Here is a 13,299-nt window from a genome sequence, read left to right as displayed (position 1 = left end):
CTGCAAAAGGCTAGGTGTGTTAGCGTGGGTAGCCATGGAGTCAAATCACTTTCCTCTTTAATTGATGCCGCTCCAAATGTGATCTCAGCATGACAATATTACGTGCCAATTAATTGCTTAGAAATTTCTAAAGAAAAGCATGGAATTCAAATAAAAAGGATATTAGTAGTCAGGAAAGGAAATCCACTTAGAAGAAATCTGATACCCTTGAACAATACACAGCCTCAAGTTTAGCGAAGACATACACATTCGTTAGGCAAAGAAGGAAAGCATTTGCCTTCACCCTTCACATGGGTGCATGCCTAGGTGTGTGGTAACACTCAGGTGATAGACACCACTGCTGAAATGGCCCTTTTGTAGGATGTTGGTGGACTTCTAAATCAGTTCAATATTCATTAAAAGGGTTTTGACAATACTCATCAAGAATCTGTCAATACGTGGCTCATTTTGACCTAGCAATTCCCCTGTTAGGGGAAAAAGAAACAAATAAAAGTACAAAGAGAGTAGAAAGACACACAAACAGGTGACATTCTTTAGAGTAAAAATTGTAATTTGCTGTTGGTTCAGAAGCGACCCCTAGCTGACCCTACAGCAGGTTTTCAGAGGCAGTAAATCACAAAGGAAGAGATTGTCCATCCTTCTTCCATGAAGCAACTGGTGGATTAGAACTGTGTGTCTTGGGATTGCAGCACAGATCCTTACCACTGAGCCACCAGAGTTGTTGTTGTTCTGTGGCATTGAGTCACCTCTGACTCATAGTGATCCTATGTACAAAAACTCTGAACCATGCTCCATCCTGAGCCAGTCTCAATGATGCTGATACACCTACCGCATTACCCCAGCTACTGTATCCTTACATCTCATCCAGGGTCTTCCTCTCCTGTACTGTCCCTCACCTTTCTAAGCATGATTGGAATATTGCAAATTTTCTTAAATTCCCCCCCGCCCTTCTTGTTGCATACCATGGAATCACATCTGACTGGCACAGAACGAGATTGCCCCTCCTTCTCCAGAGGAGCATCTGGTAGATTCAAACGACACGCCTTTGGCATTTGCTAATTTTCTACAACAAAGATGTGTTTCATTTTCACCATCACAGAATTAATATAGTGCTTTTCATCAAAAAGCAACTTGCCTACGCTTTGGAGACTTGTTGTTGTTATGTGCCGTCGAGTCGTTTGCAACTCATAGCGACCCTATGCACAACAGCCCTAGACCCTGATCTATTCTGTGCCACTCTTACTGTCTCTGACACATCTACCCCCTTACCCCAGTCACTGAATCAATCCACCTCACAGAAGGTCTTCCCCTCCTGCGCTGTCCCTCTACTCTACCCAGCATGATGTCCCTCTCTAAAGACCTATCTCTCCTTACAACATGTCCAAAGTGTGTCAGATGAAGCCCCAGAATCCTTGCCTCCAAGGAGCAGCCTGGTTTAACCCTCTCTAGGATGAATCTTTTTGTTTTCTTGGCAGTCCATGGTACATTCAGTACTCTTCTCCAGCACCACAGCTCGAAGGCGTCAATTCTCTTTCTATCCTCCCTAGTCATTGTCCAACTCTCTGATGCATAACAAGTGATTGCAAAAACCATGGCCTGTATCAGGCTCACCTTAGTCTCCAGAGAGACACTGTTGCTCTTGAGTACTTTAGTGCTTTTTAGCAATGCGGTTGGTTAATGTCCCAAGACAGGAATCCTTAATTTTTTCCTTATCAGAGCCAGCAGCAATCTCTTTGCAACACTCTGAATGGAAGCTCTCCTTCATGAGTGGCTGCCTTTCTAAGACTCATTGGGTGCCTGAGACACAAAGGTCCCTGCTGGGCTGATACAGTCCTGGGTTACGATATACTACCAAGTTGGAACCAACTCAGCAGGTTTTCAAAGGCAGTAAATCAAATGGGAATAGATTGTTCATCCCTCTCCCATGGAGCAGCTGGTAGATTTGAGCTGTGTGCGCAACTTCTTACCATAAGGACACCTGTTGTTATTGTTATGTGCCATCAAGTCGACTCAGACTCACAGCATCCCTGTGTACAATGGCTCTGAGCCCTGCTCTATCCTGAGCTAATTTAATCATTTCTGACACAGCTGGCCCCGTTACCCCAGTCACTGAGTCAATCCATCTCATCCAGGGTCTTCCTCTCCTGCACTGTCCCTTTACCTTTCCAAGCATGAAGTCCCTCTCCAAGGATTGATCCCTCCTTGCAACATGCCCAAAGTATGTCAGGTAAAGCTTCAGAATCCTTGTCTCCAAGAAGCAGCCTGGTTTCACCCTGTGTAGAACAAACCCATTTGTTCTCCTAGTGGTCCATGGAATGTTTAATACTCTTCTCCAGCACCACAGCCCAAAGGCACCAATTCTTCTTCTATCATCCCTAGTCATTGTCCAGCTCTATGATGCATAGCAAATAATTGTGAAGACCATGACCTGGATAAAGGACTGGAACCAGCAACCCCAGTTCCAACCAGAATGGATCCCCATCCTCAGGACCTCCTGCCCTTAGGGCCCCCTGCCGATAAGCCCTGAGGATCTGCCTATCTGCCCAGAAGACTTGCCTGATAATTACTTAAGATCAGTCAGAAAGCCGCAGAAGTAGCATTTCAGCAAACCTAACTACAAGAGAGGAAAGTAGAAAGAGGACCAGTCCAAGGTTGTAGTTTTACCACCTGAGTCACAACGGTGCCAGAGAGGTTGTCTTCAGAACGGAGGAGAACCAGCAAGTGCATTTGCCTGATTTGATAGATCTGCCTTCTTCTAAAGTATCCTCCAGGGTCTGTAACCACTGGCTTGCTTTTATACTATAGATATCCGTGAGTGTGAATAGCACAAGGTTACTACTAAGCCAGAAACAGAAATTCAATCACCACAGAAATACCAGTCATTGGGTGAGGACCTCCTTGTCACCAGTTCACATCCATTGAGGACACTTTTAAAAAAATTAATTTTAATGAAAGTTTACAGAAACTTAGGGTTTCCAGTCATTCTCCCCCTCCCCCCAATTGACTTTTCTCCTTGAAAAGTAAAAGAAAACTCTTTCAATGCTATGCAATCCCTCCCCCCAGGTCCACTTCACTATGCATCCTTTGTTCTGGACTCCTGTCATGATGGTAATACCTAATCATATATCCCTTTTAAACAGTTCTCTCCCTCATCTGTTTCAATGCAGTGTACATCATCCCTCCCTTTCTTCTCTGTCTTCCCTCAACCCTGATGTCAGTCCTATTTTACAGTAGTGGCCTTATGCAATATTTGTCCTTTTGTGACTGAGATATTTCACTCAGTATAATGGGAGAACAATTTTGTAACAAAAGTTCATAAGGTGGCAGGCTTTTCCCTCAGCTTTTCTGCATGAGAACTGGAGACCAGCTTGCCTCTTAAGCTGTGATAAGTGAGTAGGGAATCTGTGTAAGAGAGATGAAGAGGTCAGGCTCCTAAGAGCCACTGGGGCAGGGTCCCCCTTCCGGGCCTTGTTCTGTACATCTGCACACTGCCCTGGGCTGCGTTCTGCTAACCTTTGCCTCTGATTCAGTGTCTTTTGTGGCTTCCATCTCCCTTCTGACTTCAAATCCTCATTTTATTATCTAACTAAACCCCAAACCCACTGCCATTAAGTTGATCCAGACTCATGGTAACCCTTCATTGTGCTTCCAAGGCTGTAAATCTGTACAGCAGGAGACTTTTCCTCATTCTCCCATGGATAAGCTGTGGAATTCAAGCTAGAAATTTTTCGGTTAGTGGCCTCACATGTAACACACTACACCACGAGGGGGCTGGACAGTGAATAAAGATGACAGAAGAATTGATGCCTTTGAGTTGTGAGGTTGGAGAAGAGTGCTGAATGACTAGCCCATGGACTACCCAAAGAATGAACAGATACTTCCCAGAACAATGCAACAAGAGTGCTTCTTGGAGGCAAGAATGGTGAAGTTCTGTCTCACCTACTTTGGGCATGTTGTTAGAATAGGCTATTCCTTGGAAAGCCTATTGTGCTTGGAAGGGCGGAGGGTCAGTTAAAGTAAAGAAGATCCCCATTGAGAAAGATTGACCTTGACCCAATGACTGCAGCAATGAGCTCAAACGTATCAAATATGATGCGGATGACACGGGGTAGGACAGGATTCAGGTCTGTTGTTTTCATAGGGTCACTGTGAGTCATACTTGACAGCATCTAACAATAACAATAACAATACCACTTCCAGGGCTCCCATAATATCTGACTGTTGTTGTTGTTGTTAAGTGCCATTGAATCATAGATGACTCATAGCAACCCTATGAACAAAAGACCTGAACACTTGTATATTTTTCATCCATCTGATACACACAATAAATCACCAGCTGTTACTGAGTCCTCTCCAACTCATAGCACCCAATCTGTGTTAAGGTAAAACTGTGTTTCATAGAGTTCCTAAAGATAGATCAAGTAAATTACTTCTAAAGAAGTAGATTAGCTGCCCTTTCTTCCAAGGCACCTCTGGTGAGGAGCTGAGCGTGTTAACCCTTTGCCCCGTTGAAGGATGCACATAGCAGTTGCTCCATAAATGCCTCTTGAAGAACTAAGTAGGTAAGATTCTCATCTGTCCCCCTTCTCTTGAATTCACTGAGTCTGCAAGTGTCTGCACCCACCAGACACAGGACAGATGCTGCACCATTGCTGCTGTGTGTTTCATGTACCAACAGATAGATATGTGTGTCCCTGAGCTATCTTCTAGGACAACTCCCAAGTTTCCATCAGTAGTTCTTTGGGAAACGGAAGTGTAGAAGGAAAATAAAGAATGGGGCCTGAGAAAAGAATGGGGATACAGTGAAAGAAAGATTGGGTTACATGTATGTGCTGATTCACACCAGGTGTCGACTCGTGATTCTCAGCAGTTTATCAGAGACTGTGTGTGATCTCCTACTCTATAATCTGATGTGAGCAGCTGATTGTTGAAAGAGGAATTTCTGTGGGAGTGTGATCTGATTCCATTGCAGCTAAGTCTTCTCAACCCTGCAATCTTCTTTCACTCTAACCTCTGGATCTTGAGACCTGTCGAAAATATCAACCTGACACCTGACCTGCAGGTTCTGAGTTTTCCACCCTTGGTGACCATGTGAACTGGCAAAGTCTCCATGCTATCACAAGACCCCTGAATTTGGGACTTGCCAGCTTCCATAATTGTAGCCCTTGCTACACAATTTTGTAAGCCATTTTCTTTTCTTTTTTTAAAATTTAATTTATTCGTTATTGCACATTTCCCCCTTCCCTCACTCTCCTTTACCCCCTGCAATGCCCATCTTGTTCCAAACTCTTCTCACACATGTAATGTATGATCATATAGTCCTTTCAAACAGTTCTTCTCCTCATCTGTTCCAATTCAGTGTTCAGTATGCAACCAAGAGAGAATAAAATAGATGAATGAGACCTTCCAAGAATCAAATCCCTATGCACATCAAAACACTTCTCCAGCACGGTAAAAGGGAAACAGAGAGAGTGGGAAAATATTTGGCAATGACATATCTGATAAAGGATTATATCTAAAATTTATAGAATACTTCAGAACCTCAACAAGAAAAATAGAAACAATCCAATCACAAGACGAGTACAGGGTAAATTAATAGACACTTCCCAAAGAGAACATTCAGATGACAACAGAAACATGAAAAAATGCTCAAAATCCCTTTCTTTTAGTGAGCCTTTTCTTAAGGTACTTTCTCCATGTATCTGTGGTTATGAACTCAAACCATTCAATTCCACCATGTGGATTTTTGTCTAACTAGACATTTATCAAGGGATAAGACTTGGATGAATCAGTTCTGGGCCATTCCATGGGCCAACCTGCTTCTTACTCTTGAAGTTGTGAGTTTGCACCACTCAGCTTTGCACTCTGCCTCGGCTATCTATAGCATCTATGTTATTGAAAAGCTCTGAGCTTTGCCTGGGTCATATGAAATTAATCCAGAATCTGCCTTTACTGTGACATCTGGACTGATAAGTGGATAGATGAAGAATAGAAGAATCATAAAGCCAATGAGGCGGTTGATTTTGCCTTATGCTGTGATTCTGAGTCATAAGAACCACACAGTGCTACAGGGAACCAACCACCTATAGGGTTTTCTTGGCTCTACTCCTTAGGGAAGCAGACAGCTAGGACTTTTCTTCTGTGGAGAAGATTCTCCCCACCAATATTCCTGTTACCAACCAAGTGTAAAGCATTTTCACTATCCAGCTATCTTAAACAAATAATATTATCTGTCTTAGGAGCCGTCGAGATGATTCTGACATATAGCAAACCTACGCTGTGGTGTTGGAGAAGAGCACGGAGCCTCCCATGGATGGCCAAGAGAACAAAACCAGGTATGTTTTGGAGAGGGTGCAGCTGAAGTGCTCTTTGGAGGCAAGAATGCTGAGACTTTGCCTCACATACTTTGGGCATGCTACTAGGACCTTGGAGAAGGGTAGGATGGTGGGAAGGGTGGCAGATCAACAAAGGAGAGGAAGATCCTCAATCAAGTGGATTGACAAGGTGACTGCTGCTATATGCTCTTTTCTTTTTTAAAGATTTTTCTTACTATGTACATGTTTTATTTTTTAAATTTTCCTACTAGTTTATTTACAAAATTCAAATACAAATTTGAACAAATTCTATCCATTTTTCCCACCCATCAAATTGTTCAACCCAATGTTCAATCCCCCCTTCCTCTGCACATCCACATCCCTCTGCTTCCAGCTTCTCCCACCCCTCCTGGAGCCTTACACTCATTCTACAATAACTGTCTTATACAATATTCTTATGGGACAATGTTCATAGCAGCATTATTCACCATTGAAAGAACATGGAAACAGCCCAAATGTCCAACCACAAATGAAAGGATTGAGAAATTATGGTACATTCATACAATAGAATACTACACAGCACACAGGAGCAATAACTTTGTAAATTATTATCTAACTTGGGAGGGACTGGAGAGCATTATGCTGAGTGAACTAACTCCATCTCATAAGGATAAATATTGTATAAGACTGCGACATGCTCTTGTGTGTCAGGAAGTGTAATGAAGGCAAAGGATAGAACGGGATTCAGATCTTTTGTTCATAGGGTCACCATGCGTCATACTCAACTCAATGGCACCTAACAACATGTGCAATAGGGGCCCTGGTGGCTCAGTGGTAAGAGGTTCCATGGCCAACCCCCAAAAATATATGGTTCAAATCCACCAGTTGCTCCTAGTAGAAACTTGGGCAGTCTCTTCTTGTATAATTTGCTGCCTCTGAAAACCCATGGAAAGTCAGCTAAGAGTCAGTTCTAGCTCAATGGTATATAACAATGATATGAACAGTAAGAGTTGTACACATTATTTGTTGTTGCTGGGGAAGTGTCAGGTTGGAACCTACCCCTGGCTGACCCTCCAGTGCATTTCCAGAGACATCAAGTCACACAGGAGGAGATTGCCCATCTTTCTTCATCAGAGCAGCTGGTGGATTTGAACCACAGAAGTTCGCATCAGCAGCGCAGTTTACTACCACTAAGCCACCAGATCCATTTATCATTCCCTTCCTTTACTACTTTTTACAAATTTTCAAAAATTTGTCATTGGTTTGGATATAATCATTCATATACATCATGTTTTGTACATGTGCTTTGGGTTTTATACAATCTTTCATCTAAGTTAAGTTGTTGTTAGGTGCTGTGAGTAGCCTGTGACCCATAGTGACCCTATGTACAACAACAGCTCTGAAGCCTGCCTTTTTGTGAGCCAGTCTCCTTGACTCCAAAACCTCTAACCCCATTGCCTTGGTTGCTGTATCAATCGGTCTCATCCCTGGTTTTCCTCATCTGTGCTGTCCTTCCACTCTCCTGGGCAGGATGTCCTTTTCCAAGAACTGGTCCCTCCTGGCCAGATGCCCAATACATTACATTTTATATACTTATTGTTGCCCTATGCCTATTATCATCCCAGCTTAGTGTCTAAACCAAAAGCACGTTGCCAGCAGGACTTTCCTTCCTCAGCTGTAAATCCTACAAGGAGGAGATTGCCCATCTTTCTCCCGAAGATTCCTTGGTGGACGTGAAGCACCAGAGTCACAGGACCAGCAGAGCAGACACTGAGGACTAGGCCAGCAGAACTAGAGATATTTTTCCTCACAAAGTGAATGTGTGAGTGGGTATGGGAAGATGGCTTTTGTGTTTGAGCATTTTGTTTTACTTGTAGAATGTGTTCCTGAAAAAGGGGATACCTTTGCATTGGCAGTGTAATCTCTTAACACTCCAATACAATGTGCAAACCCTCTTACAATAGACTGACTGGAACACCACTCAGACCTGTGTCGTCTTCATATTGTTACTGTTTGAGCCCATTGTGACAGACACTACAGCAAGCCCTCTGGCTGAGGCCCTTTCTCTTTTTCATTGACTCTGTATTTTAGCAAGCATAATACCTTTCTCGAAGGACTTGCCCCTTATAATAATATGTCCTTTAAAAGTCCCTTAACCATAGGCCTGCACAGTACTGTGGGTGTGGGAAGTAGGGGAAGCAAATGGGAAGGATCCAGGCAAAAAGACAGGGTAATGACGGTCAAGGTCCAATGGTGGTTAATATTACAAAATATAATGCATGATAATGTTGTATGAAACAAAATGTGAATGAAAAACACTATGAAACACAGTGTATATAAATTTTGTAAGCAAACCAATTTTTTAAAAAGTACCTTAAATGTTTCATTTCTAACAGTGCTAATCTGCCAATCTTCTGATATGTTGTTGACCATACATTTAAATGCTGGTTCAATGACTGGATCTGAGCCGAATATTTTTTTTTCTTCCCTACCATGTATTTTTTTTAAACCAAACTTAGAGCATAATCTACAATTTACCAGTTGGATTTCTTTCAAGTGAGTCAAGAGCACAGAGACACTTGCAAAACAATTTGAGCCAAGAAGTCTTCTAAGTTCCCAGAAGATTTCCCCAATCTTTTATGGTTACTACGTCCAATCTTAATTTCATAGTAATTGTTTGAAGTCACTTTTTTTGCTAGCAACTTTTCCCAAAGCATTTAACTATATAAACTTCATGAAAAACAGTCCTCTCTTCACGTTGATCAGAATGCATAACATTCAATTAATTCACATACTTGTGATATGGCTAGCATCAATGAATTTGGGGAAATGCAAAGTGTGACACTGAGTTGGCATACACATTGAATGGTGGTGGCAGAAGGAGCATATACAGCAGGATATGGGCCCGGGCTAGAGAGCTCAGTGTGGTTGCTGAGAAGGAAAGCTAATCTGAGCTGAGGGTTTTCTCCAGAAGCACCCTACTTTTCACCAGACTCCATCACTCTCACCCGCTCAGGGATGTTGATTCAGCAACAATCCCCCTTCCTACTGTATCAGCTCTTTGCTTTTTCAAAATCGTTCTCTTAGCACAGAACCATGATGACACTTCCATTTACATTACTATGCCTTTGATTTTCCTTCCTCCATTGGTAATTATTCCATAAGTTTGGGAGGCTAGGATTTTGAAGCTCCATCTCACATACTTTGTGCATGTGGCCAGGAGGGACTGATCCTTGGATAAAGACATCATGCTTAGAAGGGTGGAGGGAGAGCACAGGTGAGAGAGACCCTGGATGAGATGGATTGATACAGCAACTGGGGCAAGGGTGTGTGTGTGTGTGTGTGTGTGTGTGTGTGTGTGTGTGTGTGTGTTAGAACCAGTGAGACTGTCTTAGGACAGGGCAGGCTTCAGAGCTGTTGTACATAGCGTTGCTATGAGTCACAGGCAACTCAATGGCACATAACATGTACAACATTCACCGGAGAGTTGTCTGTACTTTCTGTCTCCAATTCTTTCTCCTCCTGTTCTGAAGCTAGCCCAGTTAGACTTCCATGAAAGTCCTCAAGGATAGCCACACTGTCTAAAGGGGATGATCAAGGAGTTGACCTGACTGATGGATGGGCAGGGTGGATTGCTCCCTCTTGCTTTAAACACTTTTTTTTTCTCTACTTCATTTATTGTTAGGTGTCCTCCAGTCAGCTCTGATCCACAGCAACCCCGTGTCCAACAGAACAGAATAGAACAGAACACATGTTCCATATTATTCATCTGATTATTGCTGTATTGTTCCTTTTGTTGCAACCACTGTGTCTGTCTCTTGGAGTGTGTGTGTGTGTGTGTGTGTGTGTTTTGGTTGTTGTCGTTTTGGCTGATCCTTTCTTAACCGACATGATGTTCTAAATAGACCAAAACTTCTGACAGCAGCACTTGCAAATAATTTCTCAAAGCCTTTTCTGGTTCAAGGAACCAATTTATAGTGAAAGTGTTACTAAAAGTTAATACTCATTGGACATCCTCAATGGCTGGTGGGGTTTGGTTGGTGATTCATACCTGGTTACATCTCACATTGAGTATGGTAACTTGAGAGATGGTTCACACATCTCCTAGAGGCTGCCTTACTTATTCTCACATAGCCCGTTGCTTTCAAGTTGAAACTAACTCACAGCTGCTTCTCCGTTGGGTTTCTAATTGCCTGAGAGGAGAGTGTCAACTTTTATTCTTTTTTTAACCATTATAGGTTAGTTGATTGTGGAGCCAAGCAAGCTGTAATTGTTAACAGCCTCAATCTCTTCTCCATCTGTCATGTGCTGCTGATTGGCTCAGTGAGAGAAATCTTTGTCTTCTTGATGTTAAGCTTCAATCCATATTGAAGACTATAGCTATTGGACTGCAACAGCAAGGGCTTTAGGTCTGCCTCAGTTTCAGCAAGCAAGGTTGTGCCATCTGCATAAGCAGGTTGTTGATGATTCTTCTTCAAACTCTGATACCATAAAGCACACCTCATAAAAAGCACAGTCTCCTGAATCATCTGTTCTTCATGTTGTTGTTACTGTTCATTGCCATTGAGTCTAGCACGATGATCATAGTGACCGTAGGAACAAAAGGCCTGAGCCTTTCTATAACTATTGTCATTTATCAAAGTTCATACAGTTTCCAGAGGCATATTGTTTAGGAAGGGGATACCAATCCTGCTTTCAAAATAAGACTGCACAATTTTGAGAGTGTAGGGAAGAATTCAAGATACTAAAGAGCTGAACAGAAGATTCCAAAAGGCAGCACAGGATGACAAAGCAAAATATTACAATGAAATGTGCAAAGAGCTGGAGTCGGAAAATCAAAAGGGCCAAAATCGTTCAGCATTTCTTAAGCTCAAGAAACTGAAGAACAATTTCAAACCTCAAGTTGCTATAATTGAGGATGTTTTAGGCTGAATATTAAATAATCCAGGAAGTATTAAAAGAAGATGGAAAGAACATACAGAGTCACTGTATCGAAAGGAATTGGCAGACACAGAAGAATTTCATGAAACAACATATGAACAAGAGCATATGCTGATGAAGGAAAATGTTCAAGCTGCTTTGAAGGAAATAGCAAAAAAAAAAAAAAAAGCCCCAGGGATAGATGATGTAGCAATTGACATATTTCAGCTAACAGATGCTGCCCTGGATGTGCTCACCAAGTTGTGCCAAGAAATCTGGAGAACAACCACTTGGCCAACCGACTGGAAGAGATCTGTATTTGTTCCCATTCCAAAGAAGGGTGACCCAACAGAGTGTGGAAACTATAGAACAAGATCATTGATTTCACACGCAAGCAAGATTCTACTGAAGATTATCCAAGGACGACTGGAACAGCACATCAGCAGAGAATTGCCGGAAGTCCAGGCTGGGTTTAGAAGGGGTCGTGGTACTAGGGATATTGTTGCTGATGTTAGATGGATCTTAGCTGAAAGCAGAGAATACCAGAAGAATGTCTATCTGTGTTTCATTGATTATGCAAAGGCATTTGACTGTGTGGATCGTAACAAACTGTGGCTGACTCTGAGAAGAATGGGAATCCCAGAACTTTTAATCGTGCTAAATGCGAAACCTATACTTGGACCAAGGGGCAGTCATCAGAACAGAGTGGGGAAACAATGCATGGTTCAAAATTGGGAAGGGCGTACGCCAGGGATATGTCCTATCTCCATACCTTTTCGGCCTGTATGCAGAACAGCTTATCCAGGAGGCTGGACTCTATGAGGAGAAGTGTGACATCAGGATTGGTGGAAGATCTATTAACAATTTGCATTATGCAGATGACACAAACTGAGGAGGACCTGAAATGCTTGCTGCAGAGGGCCAAGGACTGCAGCCTTCTGTATGGATTGAGACTCAATGTCAAGAAGACAAATATTGTCACCACTGGCCCAATTGGCAGCATCAGGATGGATGGTGAAGAGATTGAGATTGTTAACAACTTTAGTTTGCTTGGCTTCATGGCCAACACTCTTGGCACCAGTAGCCAGGAAATAAAAAAAACATATTGTGATGGGAAAGTCTGCTGTTAGGGACCTCTCCAGGGTACTGAAGAGCAATGGTGTCACTCTGAAGACTAAGATGTGTCTGACACAGGCTTTGGTCTTTGCAATCACTTGTTACCCATCAGAATTGAACAATGACTAGGGAGGATAGAAGGAGAATTGATGCCTTTGAGCTGCGGTGCTGGAGAAGAGTATTGAATGTACCATAGACTGTGAGGAAAACAGATTCACCCTGGATAGGGTTAAACCAGGCTGCTCCTTGGAGGCAAGGTTTCTGGGGCTTCGTCTGACATACTTTGGACATGTTGTAAGGAGGGACAGGTTGTGGGAGAGGGATATCATGCTTGGTATGGTAGAGGGACGGCGCAAGAGGGGAAGACCCTCTATGAGGTGGATTGATTCAGTGACTGAGGTAATCAAGATTGGTTTGGCAGAGGCAATGCGATTGGCACAGGATAGAGCAGGGTTTAGGGCTGTTTTACATAGGATCACTGTGAGTTGCAAGTGACAGGACAGCCCATAACAACAACAACAACAACAGTGAGGCCTGGGTAAAGAAAAGGGAAAGATCTGGCCTAAAAAAAAAACCAAACACCCGAAACCAATGTATACAAACTTTGTAAGTTAACCAGTATAAATTAAAATTTTATTTAAATAAAAAAAAATCTATTCTGCATCTTTTATTTCATTCATCTTGGTCTTTTTTCCTCCTCTGTTTTGCAATGACCTTTTGCATTATTCCTGGATGATATTCTTTATGTCCTTCTGCAGCCCATCTTGTCTTTGTTCATTAGTGTTCAGGGCCTCAAACCTATTCCTGAGATTGTTTTTATTTTTATTTATTTGTTCTCCCCACCCACCCCCCTCAGGAAATGAACAGGTCTTTAATGCATGGTCTGAGAGGGACATGAGTGATCTGACTGTATGTGGAGAGAGCCAAAAAGGCACAAGGGAAGTCAAGG

The sequence above is a fragment of the Elephantulus edwardii genome, unplaced genomic scaffold (assembly GCF_000299155.1).
Source record: "Elephantulus edwardii isolate Elephantulus edwardi_28Jun2011 unplaced genomic scaffold, EleEdw1.0 scaffold00125, whole genome shotgun sequence".
NCBI classification, from domain to species: Eukaryota; Metazoa; Chordata; class Mammalia; order Macroscelidea; family Macroscelididae; genus Elephantulus; species Elephantulus edwardii.
Note: the sequence above shows the minus strand (reverse complement) of the source record.